This window comes from Falco naumanni, chromosome 1 (genome assembly GCF_017639655.2).
Source record: "Falco naumanni isolate bFalNau1 chromosome 1, bFalNau1.pat, whole genome shotgun sequence".
Classification (NCBI taxonomy): Eukaryota; Metazoa; Chordata; class Aves; order Falconiformes; family Falconidae; genus Falco; species Falco naumanni.
The window spans coordinates 56,549,029-56,571,961 of NC_054054.1; positions in this window are offsets into that span (position 1 = coordinate 56,549,029).

Here is a 22,933-nt window from a genome sequence, read left to right on the forward strand (position 1 = left end):
TGCCTGAACCCTACCGTGCAATATATTGAAACTTTTTTAATGGAGATAAAACTGCCCAGGGCTATTTTCTTCTAATAGCAAGTATTTAATAAAATATTTTTAAAAGACCAAACTAATATAGCCACAGCTTTCTACACAGGATATGCAGAATTAGAAGTGTGCCCTGCCTGCACAGTTCAATGTTTACCAGCTTTTCTTTAGTAACTTTTTAGGTATTATACAGAGAATAAAACTTCAAAAGTAAACAAGAACCTCAAGACTATATTGTACAACACCTACTCAAACTTGCTATCACAATATACATACTTCTTTTATCAAATAAGGTGTTTCATAACCCTTAGACTGGCAACATTTTTTTTTCCTCAAAATTTCAGCCTAATATGAAAAGGTGGTATCTGCATTCTTACTGATTCCTATTTAGTATTTATATGCCCGACAGAACTTTTGAGTGCAGATCAAAACTAAGGCAACTTTACAACAGCCTGGCAGTGATAAGAAACCTGAAAATGAATATAAATGTGATGTGTCCACTTTATTCTGTCAGAGAGATATAAAGTGGTCTCAGCATAAATGAGAAACCCTACAGAGTTTGAGCATGTCAGTAGGTAGTAACTCAGATGCCAGTAGTTAAGAATTTTTTCTGCATATCAAAGCACTTATAAAGCAAGTATCTTTATAATATACAAAACTGTAGTGACTGAGTGAGAGCTTATGGTGTATAGGGCTTTAACAACCCGCAGTGAGACTGAAGGATGAGTACTGATTTTTATTTTTTTTTTACTTTTTTTTTTTTTGGTGACTGCTAGATAAAGACAGAATTGATTGTGCTTTGTAGTTGTTTTTGTCACTTCAAACAGTCAAAAATTAATAAAATGGTAGAGAAAATACTATATCCTTCATAATATAAAAACCAAGTTATACGTTAAGGAGTTTTTATTGCAAAACTCTATCAGTTTCTTATAAACTGGAACTTGAGTATTTATGCTGCATGCAACAAATCTGTCTTGGCAACAACAAAATTCCTCAGAGTTCTTGTTCACACAAAAACTACTTTAACTCCGTAGTATGGTTTTTATAATCATCTCAATCACTGGTTCATTATCATCTATTTGAATGATCACATTTTAATTGCACATGTTGTACTCTCATTACAGTAAACATATACTTTATCATAGAAATTGTGTTAACACAGTATTGTCATAGAATCAAAGAATGGCTGAGGTTGGGAGGCACCTCTGGAGGTGATCTGGTCCAATCCCCTTGCTCAAGCAGGATCACCTAGATGCTATTGCCCATGACCATGTCCAGATGGCTTTTAAGGATCTCCAAGGATGAAGACTCCACTGGGCAACCTGGGCAGGTGCTTGGTCATGGTCACAGTAAAAAAATGTTTCTGATGTTCAGAGGGAACATCTTGCACACACTGCCCTTTGTCCTGTCACTGGGCACCACTGAAAAGAGCTTAGCTTTGTCCTTTTTGCACCATCTCATCAGGTATTTATGTATATTAATAAGGTCCCCCCTGAGCCTTCTCTTATCCAGCCTAAAGAGTTCCAGGTATCTCTGCCTTTCCTCATAGGAAAGATGCTCTAGTCCCCTCATCAACTTTGTTCTCCAGCTTTCTTGCAGGCCCCCTTGAGGTACTGGAAGGCTGCAGTAAAGTGTCCCTGAAGAATTATCTTCTCCAGGCTGAAAAAAACCAACTCTCATCCTGTCTTCACAGAGAGGTGCTCCAGCCCTTTGATCATCTTTGTGGCCCTCCTTCAGACCTCTCCAGCAGATCCACATCTTTCCTGTGCTGAGGACTCCAGAGCTAGACACAGTACTCCAGGTGGGGTCTCACAAGAGGGGAGAATCATATTCCTCAACCCGCTGGTCACAATTCTGTGATGCAGTCCAGGATATGGTTGGCTTTCTGGGCTGCAAGCACACAATGCCAACTCATGATGAGCTTCTCGCCCACCAATACCCCCTTCTCCTCCTCAGAGCTGCTCTCAATTCGTTCTCTGCCCAGCTTGTATTTGTGCTTGGGATTGCCTTGACCCATGTGCAGGACCTTGCAACTGACCTTGTTGAATTTCATAAGGTTTACAGCCCCCCCCCCTCTCTCAAGCCTTTTAAGATCCCTCTGGATGGCATCCCTTCCCTCCAGCAGGTCAAGTGCACCACAGTGTGGTGCTGTCAAGCTTACTGAGGGTGCACACAATTCCAGTGTCTATGTCACTGACAAAGATTTTGAGCAGCACTGGTCCCAGTATGGACCCCTGGGGACGTCTAGGTGTCTCTTTTACTGGGGAGCCCAGAAATGAGCACAGGACTCCAGATGTGGCCTCACCAGTGCTAAATAGGAGGAAAGGATTACCACCTTCAACCAGGGGGCAACACTTTCTCTAATGCAGCCCAGGATACCATCAGCCTTCTTTGTGGCAAGTGTACATTGCTGGCTGATGTGCAACCAGGTGTCCACCAGGACCTCCAGGTTCTTTTCTGCCAAGCTGCTTTCCAGCTGGGTGGCCCCCAGCATATACCAGTGCAGGGGCCTCTTCCCCAGGTGCAGGACTCTGCACTTCTTGTTGAGGTTCCTGTCAGCCCATATCTTCAACCTGTCAAGATCCCTCTGGATGGCAGCGTGACCTTCTGGCTTATCATCTTTTCCTTCCAGCTTTTGTCATCGCAGACTTGCTAAGGGTACAACCTGCCCCATCATCCGGGTCATTAATAAAGATATTAAACACGATTGGACCTAGCAATGACCCCTGGGATACACTACTGGTCACTGGCCCCTGATTAGTCTTTGGCCACTGATCACCACCCTCTGGGCCCAGCCATTCAGAAAGGTTTCAAGCCACCTCACTGTCTGCTTATCCAGCCTATACTTCAACAGCTTGTCTATGAGGATCTTAAGGGAGACAGTGCCAAAGGCCAGGTAGATAACAGCCATTGCTCTCCCCTCATCTACCAGATCAGTCATTTAATTGATGAAGTTTTATCAAATTGCAAAGCCTCAGTCATAGGAATCATTCCACCACACTTCTGTGATCGCAGCAAAATTGTAGCCCTGCAGCTACACACAGATGTAACTCAACATGTTTCACCCCCCTCCTGCCTGTATTAGTGTGCAGGCACTTTAGAAAGGCACCTCAGAATGTTGAGTTCCTGGAGAAGGCTTGGGGGTTTTCTCCACAATGGTGCCTTGTAGGCACTTTCCTGCTTAGTGCTCCATGCAAGTGCTGGACCATTTGTCAAATATTAACTTTTCAGATTTCCCAAGTTATTGGGTCACTGTGTAGCTTCATCTCACAATGTTTCATAAAATACTAAAACATGCTTTGTATTTCATCTACACATGACTGTGTAATGTCAGTAAATATACTGCAAAATTATTTTTATCATGTTAACATAAAGTATATATCCTTTGTTAAGTTAAAGATAAATCATTATAATTTCACTAAGTACAAAATGTATTATTATTCTAAATGCTCTTAAATGGGTCATAGATACTAGGAAAGTTAGCCAAGCTTCTCAAGACACTCAGTCATCCATTTCTAAATCTCATTTTGTTTACAATGCTAGTGTGAAGAAAAAATACCTCAAGACACTCAGAAGTCTGCGTGTAAGGTTTAGATACCACACACTTAGGAAACATCGAGTTAGATCATTGCTAAATCAAAGCGGATCCCCAGAATTGTTGTACCACAGATAAAGACTAAACATTTTCCTACCACAATTTTCTTTAGACAAATTACAGGTATCTCCTTGCTCAGTGAGAGATTAACAGTACTGATGTCTTTGAAGTCTCTGTGCAATATATGCTGTGGGAGTTGGCAAGTTTTCTGACTGACTCGGACAAGAGGAGATCTATTTAGCAAACGTTGAATTTTCACAGCTTTCACACTTTGGATGTTCCAGCACAGCTTTGCCAAATATCTCTGCTGTTTCTGTAGTGTTCTGTGCATCAATAGAGCACAAAGTTGTTCTCCCACATGCACTGCTGGATAGCAGCCCAAGGTGATGACATTCTTACGAGAGCATGAATGCATGCAAAGGTTGGTATGAGCTCCCAGAGACCAGCTGGCAATACCCCTGCAGTCCCATTGCCCTTGGGGCAACTGTCTCAGTTCATTACCTTGCATCCACTGTAGTCTAATAAGAATCATTCCCAGGTTTTAGCAGCCATCACCTCAGTGTTTATTTTCATCTCACTTCTGCTAGTTACTTACTTCCAGGGGACGTTGCAGGGGTGAATTGTTACTAGCCCACATCCTTGCGTTACTGCCTGTGACTCTTATAGGAAGTTTTCTGTTGAATCTATTGCAATCAACAGGAAACCATGACAGTAAAATTAGCAGAGCATTTCTGGACAGCTGTGATATAACAGCACAGAATAGTGTGTCATGAAGGGATTCAGTGACCTAAACTATTTCCCAGATTAATCACAAAAGGAACCAACAGAACTGAACATGCTAGCCAGAGGAAGGATGTGTTGACTTTGAGTCTTGCGCTAGGGATCTTCTCTGCACCAAAGCTTGCCACAGAATCTGCCAGTCACAATTTTATAGATATGAAAATTACTTAAGATAATTGAATTATGTTTATAAGCATATAGAAGTTATTACCAGATCAATTGTGGTTTTAAAAAAGGTTGCTGTCGGGTTTTTATTTTGGTTTTAAGGTTATAGATCTCCATGTTTGAAAATTACAGGTCTGGCAAAAATTGAAAGACTACCACAAATCAAAGTAACTGCTTTTACTTAAAACTGTATAGCTGTGATTCTAGCCTTTCTCTGTGAAAGGAGGGGGGGGGGGGGGGAATCCACAAAATAAAGTCTCCAGATTAATACTGCTCTGTTGAACAGGGGGGGTTGCCAATTACGTCCAAGTGCTAAACTACATGAGGTGGTAGCTTTCCAGAGAATGCATATTAATGTCCATTGAAAACATTCAGTGGATTCCACTGAAGAAACAAGTTAAATGAAGAAACATTCGAACTCTCATGATAGAATTATCCTGCTGTTTGTAAAGAGTCAGTGGTGAAAGAAGAAAGGAGGAATGACTTAAAAGTTCAGCTACCATACTGTCATATGATACCTTGAATCCTATAGTATTTACCGCTGCTTCAGTTAATTTGAAATGGATTGTCTGCTCAGCTCCCATACCAACAAAGACTTCATTACATGGAAATAGTAATAAAAGAAAAGAATACTTTGACAGATTAAGAGGTTGTCAGTCTAATCATAATTCCTGTGCTGCTCATTCCTTTTAGCTGTAATATGTAGTGAAGTCCTGTAATAAAGTTTGCCCTAACAAATACTGCATTTTCTACTTTCTGCCAGCTGCACATTAACTTAAGAAAACTACCCATATGATCTGTCTTTTTTCTTCTCTCATAAATAAAGTGCTATTTCCTTTCCTTAAGTAATCATCGGAAGCAAGTCAATGTTTTGGTTTTTTTCTTGGTAGTATTCATAATAATTCACTATTTTAACTAGGTTTGCATTCAACTTTATACAAAAGAAAATCTAATGTTTTCAATGTTTACCTTACAGTCCACCATACCACTTCCTGAGCTATGGCCATTTAAAAGTAAGGACCAGGACACTGTATCATGATACTTGATTTGGTTTTTTGGGTTTTTTGTTTTGTGTTTGGGTTGTTTGTTTTGGTTTTTTTAATATCTATACTCACAGCAGTATAGGAGACATCAGAAAAAGATACAGGTCCTTTGTCTAATGAACATAATCAAGTGTACTTAGTGGTGCTATAAGGGGAAGATAATGTTTTTTCATGCAACAGACAAGTAAAACTAGCTGTAGCCAAACTGTGAAGAAAGTAAACCATCCACACACATCTTGATTTTTAGGATACAATGGTGAATTCTTGTCTTTTTGCACCTAGAATTAAGATGAAACAAACACTTAAGGTATAGCATAAAATTCACTAGAAAGGTTTGTTCATTACAGTGATTCCCCAGCCTGCCCCTGCAATTCAATGCATGGGACTGAAAGATTCACACCTAAACACTCATTACTACATGATTGATTTCCTCACTGTAAACTCTTGCCTCTCATCATCCATTCCTTTACCACATTCTGTAGTCAGTCTTTCCTTATGTTAAACAATAAATTAATTATTCTCAAGGAAGGTAATCCCATCTTATCTTCCATCTAAATTTGTAAAAGTTATCCTCACCACCGTACTTGATTTCTATTCAATGTGATGCTTCCCCCTCATGCAGGTACTTCATACTGACAACATCTAACCTAGACTCAACATCTGGAAGATGTCATTACTGGAAGCTGCTGTCTCAGAATGAGCTAGCTCTGTACTCAGACAGAGGATTGAGGCAGTACCTCTAAGCTATTTCGCAAGAAATCTTCCAAAAAAAGTAATATATATGGTGGCATTTTTTTCTGCAAGTCTGGAGATCCTAATGCTCACCAGACCTAAGGAGGGGATTTGTAGTGCTCATGCCATTTCAATTTCTTGTAAGCTGAGATTTTTACTATACTGATGTTTAAAGAACCTTCTTCCTTCCCACTCCTTCAAGAGTAAGTGCATTAGCCCCAGTGGCTTAATCAAAATCCTGTTCGCCATTGCTATCCATGAAGGTTCTCACTTTCAGTCCTTATAAGGAGTACTCAAACCAAAGTTAAAAGCATCAGACCAACTCTGGCATATTCTGTTTCAGTTGCAGTCAAAGCTTGAGTTCTTTCTCATTTTTGAAGTAAATGCATTGATGAAAAATAAAAATCCTCTAGACTCTGCTGAAAATTTCTGGGATATGGCACTACATAAAAAGAGCTTTGTGGACACCAGACTGTAATGTCTAAATCATTCTGTTTATTATTTTCTTAATTTCTCCCAACCTTCTGTCTCAGGCATGGCAGCTGCCCTTGAGCGCTCATGTCTCCATTGTTTACTTCAAACTATTCTTCACTGCATAGAAAAGCCATATGGAACTTTTAATTATTGTTATTTACATAAAATCACTAATCCTTCCACTCCTGTATTGCAGAAGCCATAGACAAAGAATTTGGAGCACTCAACCTGTAAAGCTGAAACATGTCATCTTATTTTTTTTTTTGACAAAGACATGAATTTTTTTCTATAATAAGATTTATTTTATTTTCATTTAACATTGTTCAAGACCGGGCAACTGTAATAAAACAATAAGGTAAAGTGTCTCAAGTGTGACCTTAATAAGACAGTGAAGGATAGTTCTTCAGTAAGCAACAATCAATTAATTTTTAAAGTGACAATTCAAATACATCCTAAGAATTTGATCCAAAAAGAATTGGACCAAGCTTTCCTGCTTGATAATACTGAAAAAATGCTATTGGCTGTGGCAGACTGATGGAGCTTTTAAATATATATCTATCATCTGAATAGAAAGCATTAATGGAAATTATATTAAGGAAGATAGATCAATAATTAAGCTTCAGTTTAGAGATTGTGCTGAGATATATCTAAACTAACTTCATCTTTTGAGTATTGTATCTGGTGTTTGAACCAGCTCTAGCTTTCACCCTTAAAGACCGTGCTACACAAACATGTGGTGTTAACAGTCTTGTCGGAAAGAAATAATACAAACACCCCATGAGCTCCAGTTATAATTTGTGCTTTAGAGACCCTGGTGTTCCACAAGTCAAAGAGGAGTGATACCTCTCACCGCTCCAGCCTCGCCCCCTCTTACCCCCTGGATGCCTCCTGCTGGCTCTTTAGCAGGTCGGGGGAAGCTGGCCGCCGGCACGGGTTACAGCCTCAGTGTGCAAATTTTCTGACGGAGGTCATACAACCTGCTTAATTTCCAATGGTCAGGCTTAACAGCCAGCACTTTTCCATCTACCTTCAGAGTCTATCTACACATACAACAGCACACGCAGCAGAGAGGTAAATTTCCAGATGTCTTTACCACTGTTTATACTGGTAGTGGCTGGTGTACTACATAACAACCTAAAACCAACAGAACGTATTTAGATTAGAAATCAAATTAACATTTAAAACAAACAAACAAAAAAGTCTTATTAGCTGAAACATTATTACCATATACTGAGTACAAAAAGTGAGTATGAAACATTTTAAGCTATCAAACTTTTTAATATAATACAGATGCACTGTGTCTGTACATCTTTGACATGGGAGCAGCAGTGGAAAAGGGACTGTTCAGAAACAGATATAGATTTTTCTGACAATGAACAAGACTTTTTTTTATACTTCTAGTTTTTCCTTCTTTATTTTTTGTGCAGTTGTAGTGTACAGCAGTTTCATGATGCTTTGAGAAATTATTGATCTTGCCTCTCAACCACAAAACCTGACATAAGTGATTTTGATTCCCCTATTGAGAATGCATCACTTGAAATGATACATCATTAGCGGGGGAAAAAAATTTCTAATGATGCAGTGTGACTGCCATGACTAGGAAAGAAATGTTTTCAGCTTTTGTTGGATGTATTCTTATCTCTGTGGTGGATTTTGCAAGAACAAAAAAGGAACATCAACATCAAACACACTTATTTAAAATATGGCACAGGCACAAGACAGATAGAGCATACAAGATAGTGCTTCAGGATCTTGCTGTGAGTTAGCTAGTTCTCTATTGTATTGCATGGAATAGGTTTTTCATGTTGTTAAAACAAAAAACAACAACAAAAAAACAGAACAGGAAAGGACCCAATAGATATCCAGTTTATTGCTACATGGGTGTGATACATTTCAGAGATTTAATTTTTGTTTTGCCCGTAATTTTACACTTCAAATCTTTAATCATATTTTAGGCAGACTTATTTTAAATGGCCCATAGAATTCATTGAATAATACCCAATCATAGTGATTTTATCAATGTTTATCCATTTTAAGGTTTTATATGGTGTATTAAAAACAAAAAAAAAGGAAGTTCCTACAGAAAATCAAAAAAAGCAAAGTTCTAATCAGAACAATAACCTACATCTTCCACAGTCATGAACCCTCCATTTAACAAACCTAGTTAGGGAAGGGTCTGATCATATATGTTTCAGTTTGCAGTTAAGTATTTTCCAGGAAAGGCGGACAGAGGTCACTGAAGTGGAAAGACAAAGCACAGTGGTGACTGCAGAGGGCTTGGTGGGGGGAAAGCATGTAGATACTAAAGGAAAGACCCTTTCTTGCTAGAGAAATAGCCCTGGAAGCTGCTGCTGTGGTACTATTACTTCCTGGATTTGGATGGCAGGAGGGTAACGTAAACAAACAAACAATCTAAAAACCAAAACAAACAAAAAAGCATGCCAACACACACAGAGGATCCAAAATATAGTGACAGCAGAGAGGGTTATTTAGTGATCAAACTACAAAATGTTTCATTCTATTCTACTGAGAAGAGTAAGGTTCAAAAGCTAATATTAAAGTGTACTGAAGAGAACATGAAAGAAACAGGCATTGCTTACCCTAAGAAGTTTTGCAGGCAGCATAACAGTTTGTTTTTATCATAATGCAACAAAAGCTATGAAATAAACTTGTCGGCCTTGTCATTTCAATTTTTTATGCATCGCCTTTCTTTTCCTGGATATGTCAGTAAATTCTCCTCTCCATAACATATTGCCATAGGCTAAAAGTGCATAAAAGATTTCTGTCATGGAAGTGTCACATGTAATAATATTATACCATAAAGAACACTGTCCTTAGTTACTTCTGGAGGTCTACATTTCAAAGGTATTACAGCACCTGAAATACTTCAGCTCAGCCTCAGCTGGAAGTACACGGTGTTCCCACCTGTAGTGAAAAACTGTATATAGAAAACGTCCTGGAAGGAAGGTGGAGGGGAGGAAAAAAAAAGATCTGCTGGCCATCCCTGTCCACTCAGGGATCTATTCTTAGCCCCCAGGTTTTAGAGGGGCCACTGCTCCTTGACAAATACAGGTAGTCAGTGTTGAGTCCACCCCAACATTGCAGCTGGGGAGGACTACAAACAGCTAAAGCAGATCCTAAAATACTTTCTGGAAGGATTCAGGACTTCCAGCAGTTTAGGTGACATTACCTCTGCCTCAGTGTAACTAGTTTTTGGGGTTTTTTTTCAGTGCTCCTTTACAATTGACTTTCTTTGGGTTCATTGCACATCTGGCCATCTTACCTCCTCCTCCTCCTCTGCCCTTTTAAACCCTTCAGTTTATCTTAAATTAAAAAAAAGATTACCAAAATTAAACTGGTATTTGCTGAAGAACCACGCCACTTCTGCTTTTGTATTAGGTACCTTTCTTCACTTTAGGAAGAAAATTTCTGCTTGGCTTTAAATGTTAGGAGCTAATACTGTGTGTTTCTAAAGTCTCACTTTTATTTTGAGCTCATCACACACACATGCCAGCATCATTTGGAGAGAAAAGAACATTTTCAATTTTATGAAAGCTTTAGTTTTAAGAACTTAATTAAGGTATGGAGGAAGGATTTCTGTACAGTATAACAACTAAGAGAAGATTGTCTTAAAATAACTTTGAAAGCTTCACCAAAATTGCCAATGAAAAAAAAAAGGGGGGGGGGGGGGGGGGGAACGATGACGGGGACAGGACGGGACAGGGACAGGGACATGGGGACAGGGGGTGGGAGAACAGGGGAATGTCAGAGGAAAAAAAAAGATAAGAAAAGAAATCAACTTTTCACATCACCAGTGGAACAAAGCAGTTCCAGTACATTGGAACTTCATGTTCTTCATGCTTCAAGGGCTTCTGGAATAACAAAAAATTGTGCATGCTTCCTTTGCCAAAGTGAGTTGAAAAGACAGATGTTATTCTAATTTACAACCAGGAAGTCTGGCTGCCCATTTCAGTAGCATATTCTGGCCAATTATAAGCTGACATCTTTAGAAGTGAGGAGCAATAATGCAAGGATGAGTCTGATGCTGCTACTGACTGCAGATCCTGTATTTTCTATCTGGAAAGACACACTATTTTGAGAACAAAGAAATGCTCCATTGGTCATACCCTGCAGGCAGTGCTTAGAATAAACCCCTTTTTTAAAGACTGACTGGTATCATTGCGTAGCCTAAGGAGTAGAAGGATAGATCCAGTTTCCAATTAATGGAATGGCTCTTACCAAGGCGATTGTCCTGAGGATAGTATTAGCTCTGAGATTTTTATTTTCTTTGTAATAGCATCATAGAATCATTTAGGTTGGAAAAGACCTTTGAGATCATCAAGCCTAACCGTTAACTGAGGACTGCCAAGTCTATGGCTAAACCATGTCACTAAGAACCACATCTACCCATTTTTTAAACACCTCCAGGGATGGTGATTCCACCACCTCTCTGGGCAGCCTGTTCCAGTGCTTGACCACTCTTTCAGTGAAGAAAATATTCCTAACATCCAATTTACATCTCCCCTGGTGTAATTTGGGACCATTTCCTCTTGTCCTGTTACTTGTTAACTGGGAGAAGAGACCAACCTTCACCTGCCTAGAGCTGCCTTTCAGGTAGATGTGGAGAGCTGTAAGAACCCCCCTGACTCTCCTCTTCTCCAGACTAAACACCCCCAGTTCCCTCAACCACTCCTCATAGGACTTGTGCTCCAGACCCTTTACCAGCTCCGTTGCCCTTCTCTGGACATGCTCCAGCACCTCAGTGTCTGTCTTGTCATAAGGGGCCCAAAACTGAACACAGTGTTCAAGGTGCAGCCTCACCGGTGCTGAGTACAGGACAATCACTGCCCTAGTCCTGCTGGCCACACCATTTTGGATACAAGCCAGGATGCTCTTGGCCTTCTTGGCCCTCTGGGCACACTGACTGCTCAAACTCAGCTGGCTGTCAACCAGCACCCCCAGGTCCTTTCCCTCCAGGCAGCTCTTCACCAAGCTTGTAGCGTTGTGTGGGGTTGGTGTGACCCAAGTGCAGGACCCGGCATGGAGCCTTGTTGAACCTCATGCAATTGCAACCAAATCCAAGTCTTCCTTAACACATTCCTACTGAATGATTATATGGGAAAATTTTATCCTTTTTAAATGCTTGACCTTTATATTAAATGTTAAATAGTTCTTATCATTTTAGCTTTACTGTTCACAGAGACTTGGAAAGTTTTGCTTCAGTTCAGTTACACCTCTTTGAAAAGGTAAACCGTAAAAATAGTATGCTTCTAAATTTCCTCAGCTAATGAGATGGAGGAAGGTATTCTGCTTCTTCCTCCCACTGGTGCCCTGCTTTGTTTATAGGTAACATTTAATATTTGTCTGACACTTTTAAAGTTAAAAAGGAAACTTCCTTGAGAGTGCTGTTAATGGGAATTTTTCTAGTAAAGAAAATAGCATCTCAACCCTAGGGAAAGCCTACATTGAAGTTGTTTTCTGTAACAACAATTCACTAGTCATATCTGAAGCTACTTTTAGACTAGATAGCTTGAATATTTTTAGGAGTACATTTATTTCAAGCCAGAACTTTTTAAAAAAGTAAGACATCCCCAAAGAAGCTGCTTTAGACTACACCTAAACACTGCTGTCTGAAGTGCGTCGTACAAAGGCACACTCATGGATTGCAGTCCCATCTGTAGACAGAGAGCAGGAGACCTCCTGCGTCATTTGCAGATATGAAGATTTATTTTCTGTATTTTTGCTTCAAAACTTGACTGAGGTTCTTCCACCTCCACAGCTACCCCCATCCCTATTGTTCTTATTTGTCACGGACTGTGCAGGTTAACAAACTTGTCATTGGTGCTGGCATTTAAATTGTTGTTTTCATCTCCTTTCTCCTGTTTAATAATCTTCTCTTTCTTTGATAAGATCTGACATTTTTCTGACTTCTCCTTCCTACCCTTTACAGAGATGTTTCCAGAATAAAAATAAATAAATCAAAATTAACGATGACATGATTGTGACAGCTTCTAAAACTTGCAACTATCGTTTTCCATTTCCTCCTATTACTCTAATAACAGATAACAGTTTGACGTGGACATGGAATCAATGTGCTTCAGAAACAGCAACAGACTCAGTCAGGGAGCCAGCAAGTTTAAAATCTGTTAGGCAGCAGCAGTAACAGTTTCAGAATAGTAAGACAATGTCTGAACCTGAAATTTGGTGACTATGCTGATGAATCTGCAGTTCAGTCATCTGTGCTTTCATTCATTTCATTGCGGTCATTTATACCACAAAACCAGGCATTCTGAGTCTGAGACAAAAAAAATCACAAAGCAAACACTCACTTATGGGGAAGTTCTTCTGATGTCCTGGCTAATTATTAAGCAAACACCTTTCATATCAGCAAAGACCTAACACAGTAACCTGACGAGCAGGATGGGTCAGCTCAGAATAAACAGCCCACTCCAGAAACAAATCCAGAGTACCACTTCCCAAAGCATCAGAAAAGTGGAGGTGACTATGGCTACTCATAGACTTTATTGCTCATCCTTATTAGTATCTATTGGCTCTGTAAGTATATAAATAACTTTGAACCCTTAAGAACACACTAAGAACCAAGACTATAAAATGTGTTGAGAAAAATACTGCAGAGATATAGTGTGTTCCTCCATTGCTCAGAGTGAATTTTCCTTTGACTTTCTACCATGATTTTTATACTGTGCAGATTTGTTTTCAGCCACTTTGTCCCTAAGCAACTTTAACTTAGGACGTGAGATGATTTACTCAGAAAACAGCTGTAGACACTAATGTCACCGGTGTGATGCTACTGTCCTGTGCAATCACCTGTCCAGTATTTCTCACATTGTGTTTTTTGATCAATAATAAATACTAAAACTCTCTGACAAATCACTAAAACCTTCTCAGTGATCTTATTAAAGGCAGAATATCCTGTAAAATCTTGAGTCTTTTAGAGGTAAAGTCTCAACTGCTGTGACACATGTACTCTTAACTCATTTCATATACCCTTCGCTAGCAGCCTTGTGAATGTTATGGTAGGAACGGTGCAATTTATAAATGTTACGGTTGTTGCAGTACACAGTAATGTTTTAAATTTGAACTAAGATTTTGCTGTGCACTGAGGACAATAGCTCAATACTTGTAGAAGCCAAAGGTAAATCAGAAGTAAAACAAACAAACGAAAAAAAACAACACAAAACCCCCCAAACTTCCAGTTTTAAAGACAAATTAAGTAACTAAAATAACCAAGATACTCAAGTAGAATACAAGCTTATTTGCCAGAGAAGGCAATCCTCTGCTAAGTAAGGGGATACATGAACTAGAAGATGAATGAATGTTACTCCTTTAATTAATAGCATACAAATTTAGCCCCAATCCTATACTATTTAATCATTGTTTAAATAAAACTAAAACATTACTTACAATTCTGAAAGGTTTCAAAACAAACCATGGTTTAGGGAAAATACACCTTGAGATGAACATTTCTTGCAGAACCTCCAAGTTGTAACTCAACAGTTTTATTCTGATTTGTGCTTGAGCCAGGGTTGTCCCACCAAGCATTCAAGCTATGCTCTAACACAAGCCAGTGTTAAAGCAGTACCTCCTTGCAATATAAGCTCCAATGACTTTGGTTTGTTTGGTTGTTTGTTTTTTTTTTATTTGGTTATTGTTGTTTTAAATCAGGTGGTTAATTTTGATTTGCTCCTCAGGGAGCAGCAAGAACCATCTGCTTCCTCCAGGCCAGGAGCTGGGACCTGAGGTGAGGGTATGCTGGGACACAGTCATGCAAAGCCTGGGCACAGCAGGCAGAGCTGGCCAGTGAGGGAGAGGGTCTCTCTGCAGCCACAGATGGTGGTAAAGTAATGGCCCAGCATCTGACCAAGGAGTCCAGTCAGGAAAAAAATGAGGTAGGATGGGGAAGAGCTACTCAAAAAAGAAGGTTAGGTTAGGCAGGGAGAGATAGCCCAGGGCTGGAGCTGAGAGAACCCATGGGCAGGGTGTGGAGAGACCCAGGTAAGGCTGGTCAGGGCTGTTACAACTTTAATGCCCTCAGGGCCCTGCTATAATAACTGCTGAGCTGTCAGGGCTTGAGATGAGCTTGTGCTTGAGTCAGTGATCTTTCTGTCATCTGGGTAATGGACTGCACTGCTGAGAACTGGGAGTGAGTTCCTGAAGTCTGTCTTCAACCTTTTACCATAATTAGAGTTGTTATGAAGTTATTAAGATGTTAATTTTTCACTTCAAATCCATGTTGAATGTGATCTTTGTAGGATAACTTATACAGAAACAAAGATGTCTTTACCAGACTTAACTAGCAGTGTCTCTATTTTTGGTGAACTTGTCCTGAAATACCTAAGCATTCTTACTTGGGTAATTACTTATCAATTACTTATTTTTAAAGGTAAGTTTGACTAAATTTGTAGCTTTCTTCTATTCAGCTGGACTGAGGTGAATTGAATGTGATTTTAATAAAAGATTGACCTTTGTTGCTGAAATGTCTGATCCGATTCAAGGATTTTTGTTGTAATTGAAACACCAAGGAGACAACTAAAATCAGCTGCTGTTCCATAGGCTTGATCCCTCATTTCCACAATCTTTGCTGCATCCTGTGCAACCTTAGAAGTCTAAGCTTACCTTAAGAAGTTGAAAAAAGTTATTCTGAAACTAGAAGACTTCTAGCTGAATGTTGTAGAAATCTGTTGTTTCATATATTGCAGCAGAAATAGGCCACGTTCTAGGAATAGTTTCAAAGATAATTGTTTCAATTTGGTCCCAAGGCTTCCATTGTCTCACTTTGAATAACAAAACATGTGAATTGTCTTCAATTCATCCTCAGGTATCTTAAAATAGTCATATCATACTCTGGGTGCATGCACTGTTGAATAAAGGTGCAGTTATCTTTGACATATAAGGATATTTTTTCTAGCATTTTCAAAATGAACATATATGACTGGAAGAGATCTCCTTAATCCTTGGATCTAGTGATTTATTATCCCAGAAATTTTAATTTTTTAAATTAAATGTATACATTCATTAATATAAATTTATAAATTCATTAATTTATACAGCTTAAACTTAAAGCCAGTATTCTTGTTTGGTTGGGTTTTTTTTCATTCTTACTGTTTTCTACTAGTGCCATAAAAAGATGATGAACCCATCTAATCTTCTAAAGAACATTCTGGGTGTTTTTAACTTATCTTTATTCCTGGCCACTTTATATCCATTTATATAGTTTATACTTCTCTGTATGCACTAGAAGTGTCTCACTGGATTGCTATGACTACAATTCTCCTTTTGTAGTCCACATTGTACTGGTTGTTTAAAGTTATCCTTTGTCACTAACCACATTAAATTTCCTCTTTTATGTTATTTCCATGCAAAGAGGTTTCCATGTGGTGAAGTTTACATCAGAAATTATTGTTGGAACAAAAATCCCTCATGCAAAAGGCACTACTTTTTCATTAATGATTTATTCAAATTTACTAGTAGTACTACTACTTCGTTAATTTTTTTCCTCTTTGTTACTCCATTCCTTGGTGTCATCTGATTCTTTCTGCATAACATTCTGTACACTAGTCTTTCAGCACAAAGTGTTAATATAATGCAAATCACGTACGTTACAAGATTTTCTACTTTATGTTTTTCCGGCTAGAAATATCTGTACCGCAGAAACACTTACCTGCTAAAAGAATTTTGTACCCCAACAACATTAGAAACAAAGTACACTACTAGCTAGAGGATTAAATCTGTAAGGCCATTAGCACCTGCTATTGTTTTCTGAAGTTGAAATAAACAGACTTAAATGTTGGTGGTTAAGAAATAATAGTGATTTCTGGAATTTCATTGCTGTTGCAGGTGTGTCAGAGCTGGGACTGAATTACAACTAACAGAAGATGATCCACTCACTTTTAAATTACAGTTTGTTGCTTTAAAATGAGGTAGGTTTGCATTTTTTTTATTTTAGTACTTGGAACATGATGTTCCATTTCAGCACTAATCGATTGCTCAGATCTGCAGTTTAGAACTGCAACAAGGAAGCAACAGCAAGCACTACTCCACTTAAGCGACCTCATGTTTTCACCTCTTCTCTATAATATTGTATAGAGCAGCCAAGAATGTGAATTTAGAAAGCCAAGAGCCTAAATCAAATTTTCTTTGTTAAAGCGGAAAGCATTTATGCTTCTGTATTGCCACCCGGGAGTTACAGCAGCCCTAGAAGTAGAGTTTCTGTTTGCTCTACAGGAACGGGAAAAGAGGGTCAGTGACTTGAATGGGAGAAGCCATAAAATGGTCTACAACCCTCTGTAACATCCACAAACTCCAGGTTGAAAACCACCAGGATGAGTTACAGAGAAAGTGTTATAAACAGCGGCTGGCTGATGTGCTGTTGGCAGTGATAGCTGCTGAAAGACCTGATGCCAAAGAGGGATCTTAGGAACTCCAAAGTATTTGAACTTCCCCTGTTCAAGCCCTTTATAGCAGGAGAAAGAACAAAGATGGGGGAAAAACAGATGAAAGTGGCAGCCTTATGCTAATGAGGGATTTCCCTATGGCGAAAGAATCTGCCCCTAACATGCAAAAGTTTCATAATTCATTTGCAGACTGGCACAAAACAGCTAAAATGAGGAACAGAATGTGTCATGGACTCCCTGCCCCAAAAGGACGATGGCATTGAAGGGCAAAAGCAAGATCAAAACCCAGAAAGCACTGAGGAACATAGGACAGGTCTCATTTTGAGAAGTAATTTACCTACACACATTCATGGCATGGCTATACATATATGTAGATAGAAATCAGAATATCTTGGGTTTTTAAACTTCATTTCAGAGCACACTTCAAAAGGACCTGAGTGATAGATGTTTCACCATCTTTACTCTGTGCAAGCTGAACGCTGCCTGCAATATATATTTAGCAAAAAGTACTGGCTGGTGACTGACACCTGGTATGACTGGAATTCCTCTGCAAAAAGCTGTTCCCAGTGTTGTGTTCCCTTTATTATCACCAGTCCTCCCCCTATAAAATACACTGACTGTAGTAGTCAGCCAAGGGGAGAAGTGCCTTTATACATCATTATGAACTACCTTGTATCGTAGCCTGGTGCACATGTATCATCTCTGGCTGGCAGCCCTTTTATTGTCAGAATAGAAGCAGAGCTGTAAGAACGGATCCTACACTGTGCCCTCCTTCCCTCAGAATCAGAGGGAAACATGAACTTTGGATATGCAGATCACATCTAGTTGTCAGTCCTACAGGAGCAAGTTCTTCCAACCAGCCCTCATTAGCACAGATGCACAGTTGCAGGAGACTCTGCTTATTAGAGTAGGTGATCCACTGCCCGCTGACTGACTTGTGGGAAACAATTTAGGGATTTATGCTGGGCTGCATCTTTATTAGCAGAAAGCTCTCAGCTTATCTGTGGATGTTGCCAACATGCTGCCTGCACCAGGTAGTATGGAGCTGTCAGTCAGTCCCCTTGCTATCCCCCACAGCTGAAATCTTTAATTCATTGCAAAGCTTTCTTGACTGTAGTCCGCTATGTCTTACTGTGGATACTAACTCAACACCTAGCTGAGTAACCGTAACTAAAAGCAAAGTACCGGCACTACGTTTTGTGTGGGATTTTCAAATGTTCCTTTTACAGTTTCCAGAGGGAAATTACTGATTTATGACAGTAATTAAAATGAGATGTTTAATTGAAGCTAGCCAGCTAAGGCTGTGGTTAGGATAAAAAGAAAAGAATTCACCTCACCCTGAAATAGATGTATAGGGCAGGTGGGACAAAAAAGCTGCCTGCCCTGAGCCCAGAAGGAGCCAAGACATAGACTAGATGCCTAGCTTTTAAACAGCTAAAACTGGGGTAAGCCCCAGCCAATATTTATATATTCAAAATTCAGTCCATATTAACCTCGTGGTGTTTATGTTCATTTACAAGGTGGAATTTGTATTTTACACATACAGCTCAATGTATGTATATGTGATGCACAGGCAGCAAGTACTGCAGACTTGTTTTGTGTGTGTACATTTATAAAGCCTGCATTTCTTATATGATTGCTATTGATTACGCATCGATTTTCTGGCATACCTTCTTATCAGATTCTTATATTAAATAGGAATAAATGGCTGAAAGTGATTTCACAGATCAAAGAGCATTTCTTGCAGTTGTAGACAATCTGATTAAGAAACTTACTAAGATACACTGTAAAATTCATCAGCTATTTGCTCCCACTATGCCTGTAGGAAGACTATCTTAGAACTTTTTTCCTTTGATATTTGGAATATCCTTTTGATTTACAGCCTAAGATTTTTTTTTTAATCAACAGTTCCTTCCTGGTTTTATGCCACCATTGCCCTAGAGAATATATATTTCTTCTTCTTTGTCGTTTATCTCTCATTCCCAATTTTTCTATAAAGAACAAAATAATGTCTTTGGAGCACTGGTTTTTATTAGCTAGTGAAAAGAAGATCTTCCAGTATGTATTAACATAGGCTTTCTGTAACTCTTGCACAAGAGTTATCATACATGCAGTATTTAAAATGCTATTTTACCAGTACCAAGCAGAGTAGAAGTAGTATTTTCCCCTGTCTCATAGAAAAACTTCATACATGTGTAATTGTATATGGCTAAAATGAAATTTATAGACCTGTTGTACAGAGTCATGGCTTTGTTGCTTATATTCTGGCTCTAGAAAATAATGGCTATTTCAACCGACAAGAAGAAATCAATCGGAGAGTAACAAGTCATTTACTGGTACTTGTCAGGAGACTATAGCACATGTAAGTGTATAAAAGAAACATATGTGTAATGATTTACTTTTAGCATAAAAGGGCATATGATTAATATTCCATTATTATTTTTTTTTGAGTATGTGTAAAAAAGGTAGTAAGTATTTTTAATAGTAAGTGCCCTCATAAAACATTAAGGAAGTTAAGCAGTATTCATAATAACATTAACATCTCTGTAAGGTCAGACTGTGACAATAATACATACAGTGACCCTAATACTGCTGATGGTATTGAAGAGATGTAAATTTATTACTTAACCATTAAGTCCCTTAATCATATTATGAGCTATACAAACATAATCAGGTATTCAGGTGTTGATTTAGTAGAATGTACTTAACAAATGGATAAGTGTTTTACTGTCCTATCTTTACTTTACAGTCAACAAAATAAACAAGGAGGAAGCAGGTGACAACAGACAAAACCAACCACGTACAACCAGCCATACTGTCTTGGTAAGCAAGGGCACTTAACTCCCACCAGTTCTTGGCATCTTTTATTTATTTCACCTCTAATGCTGCTTGGTTCTTATTTGTATCTCATCTGTGGATGCATCCCCTGTCTCCAAGCATTCTACAGCTGATGGCTTCAGGTTATGTCTCCTTAAAGCCTCATCTGCTTTCGTTGCTTCCACTCCTCTTCCATCCAACTTGCTTCCATTTTCCTTCTCTTACCTTCCCTTACCCTAACTTTCCCATTCCCTGAAAGTACTTTTCAACCTTGTTGCTCTCTTCCCCCTCATCGTGAATCCAGCTGTTTCCATTGAGAGCAGCATGATCAAGCAGAAAGATTATGGGGCTTGATGAGATGTCAGTGTGATGTTATTTTTTCTAACATTTCCCTTCAATTCTACAGTCCACATTTCTAATAATAAAATGCTACCTTAACATATGTCTATTGGTACCCCTTTCTAGCTACCGTTGCCAGAGAATTATTTTTAGAAGCATTAAATAGCTAGCTGTCTTAGTATAAGATTTTACTATATTGAACTCCTGTAGGAAAGATAAGCAGAAATTGACCTTCCATATTCAGAGAAACGTGGCTTTATATTTCAAATGAGATTACCCCCTTCCCCATAGATCTTTTCTACTATTTTTGTGATTTACTCAATCATTTCATCCCCTAAGCACAAATGCCTGCAAGGCCATTTCATTTTTACAAAAGGACTTAGCTTGTTCTCCAGAACTACAGGGTAGCCCTGAACAGCAGTAGTTATTGTTTGGGGTTTTTTTCCCCCCTCTATGTTCCAACCCTTTTACTCTTGGCAAGTGTCAAAAATAAACATATTTTATCCCCTTGAGCTATTCACAATATGCAGCTGAACTGAATAATATACTGTTTTTAACTTGTTATACATGTGTCATTTAAAATTTTCAGGAACAAAAATCTCAGGAATATGTAGGCTTTAGATATCCATGTATCTTTCAATAAACTGTAATCAGATTTATTTTTAGTCCTGAATCGTTGTGAGAAAAAGATGTGTGGTTCCCAGTGAGCATGCTTGCTTCAAGAATACTGCATTTCTACATGCTCAGAATAATTTTATTTTCATTTTGATTAGAGCAAACCGCTTACTCTCAAGAGGTTGACAAACGTTAAAGATTTCCACTTTAGTGGTTTACAATGACATCAAAGTGGCCTTACATCTTTGCAAAGATCTGTTTCCTTGGTAACATGAAGCAAACTCTTCATTTCAGAGGTGCCTGTAGAGAACAACAGAGATTTTATTTTCATGTTAAATATCAGAACTTAATGTGCATAATGGCATTGTTCAAAATACACTACCGAGTTTGAAAGATGTTCAATCTTCAAGTAAATCATACCAATAGTCATTTTGGAATATCAATAATTTCTAATCATGTTTAGGCAGTATTATTTGTTGAAAGCCAAAGTGTGAGAGGTTTTCATGCTTATGAAATGAATTTTGATTTAATGTAATTAAATAAATATGAGAACTAAGAAAAAGCCCTCAACAAACAAACAACAAAACCCAGAACAATTACTTGGAAAAGCACCCATTTTAATAAATATTTCATGGAAAAGTATTCCCCAACAAGTGAATTTTAAAGAGTTTGCAAGTACTGTGTAGCTAACAATGAATGATTTCTCTGTCAGGAGTATCTTTCTCAGCTAAACACAAGCTTTATGCACACAGAATTGCAATGAAAAATAGCTCAAGTTTCATACAATCAATAAATGATTAAGACTGCTCATCCTTGCTCCATTTATTTATTATGCTCTTCTGCTGTATCTTAACTAAGGCCCTGAACTGGAAATATATTTAAGCATGAGCTTAGCTGTGATGCTGGAAACATCAATACCAAAGTCATCTGAACCTAGGGAAGACTTGAGGAACGTACACAAAACTTGCAAATTCTCATGAATACTGTGAATTTTGCACAGCTGAAATTTTCACACTTATCTACATGTAAACAAATATTTTTTCTGACAAAGCATCTAAACATCTGGCTGTCAAAACATGTCCACAAAGGAGACGCGTTACATTTAACACTCCAGTTACGATTAGTAATCCCTGCATTAAGGGGTTTATTACAGATGGGCAAATAACTATCCCCTTTTTTTTTTTGATGGAAAGGGAAGAAATGTGAGGTGGGGGTTGGACATAGCAGCAGGACACAGTGGTGAAAAAGAAATTCAACAGGTCCCAGATGGAGAAACTTTAGGGAGAGACACAGGGATCTTTCATGGGAGAAGGCAGGCATGTACTTTTATAATCAAGGAGGTAGTATACTATGAAGGCAAAATGTAATTTATGGGTGCTAAATAAAAATTCTGCAAAGAATTCTGTCCCTACCATCTTCCTATATGCTCCCCTCCTAAATTATTGTAATGGAGGTGTAGATCGTTCATGGTAACTGTGATTATCTGAATGAGCCCTTTTTGTAATGACCATGTAATGTCAGCTTTTGTTTACCGTCCCCCTGCAAGTCAAGCTGTAAGTGCACACAATAGCCTCATGCTTTAAATTTTGCAAAGGCTTGCAGAAAATATCTAGCACGCTTCCTATAAAGAATGGATTAGAGGATGCAGCCTGACAATCTGCCCGATAACCAAACAGGAATTTTACCAGATCTCTGACAGGACATTACGCTCAATGCAAAACTGTGCAATAAGGTACTTCCTGTTCTAAACTGAAAACATTTTTTTACAATGCATTACTACAGGGGCTAGTATAATGCTGTTCTGCAAGTTGATAGCCAGAATGGGGATACAAAACATTATTTCCAGGGAGGTATTAGAGAACAATAAGTTTTATTGTTGTTGTTCCAATAGTTTCCATGCTGGTATTTTAGATGAAGTGAAGGACTCC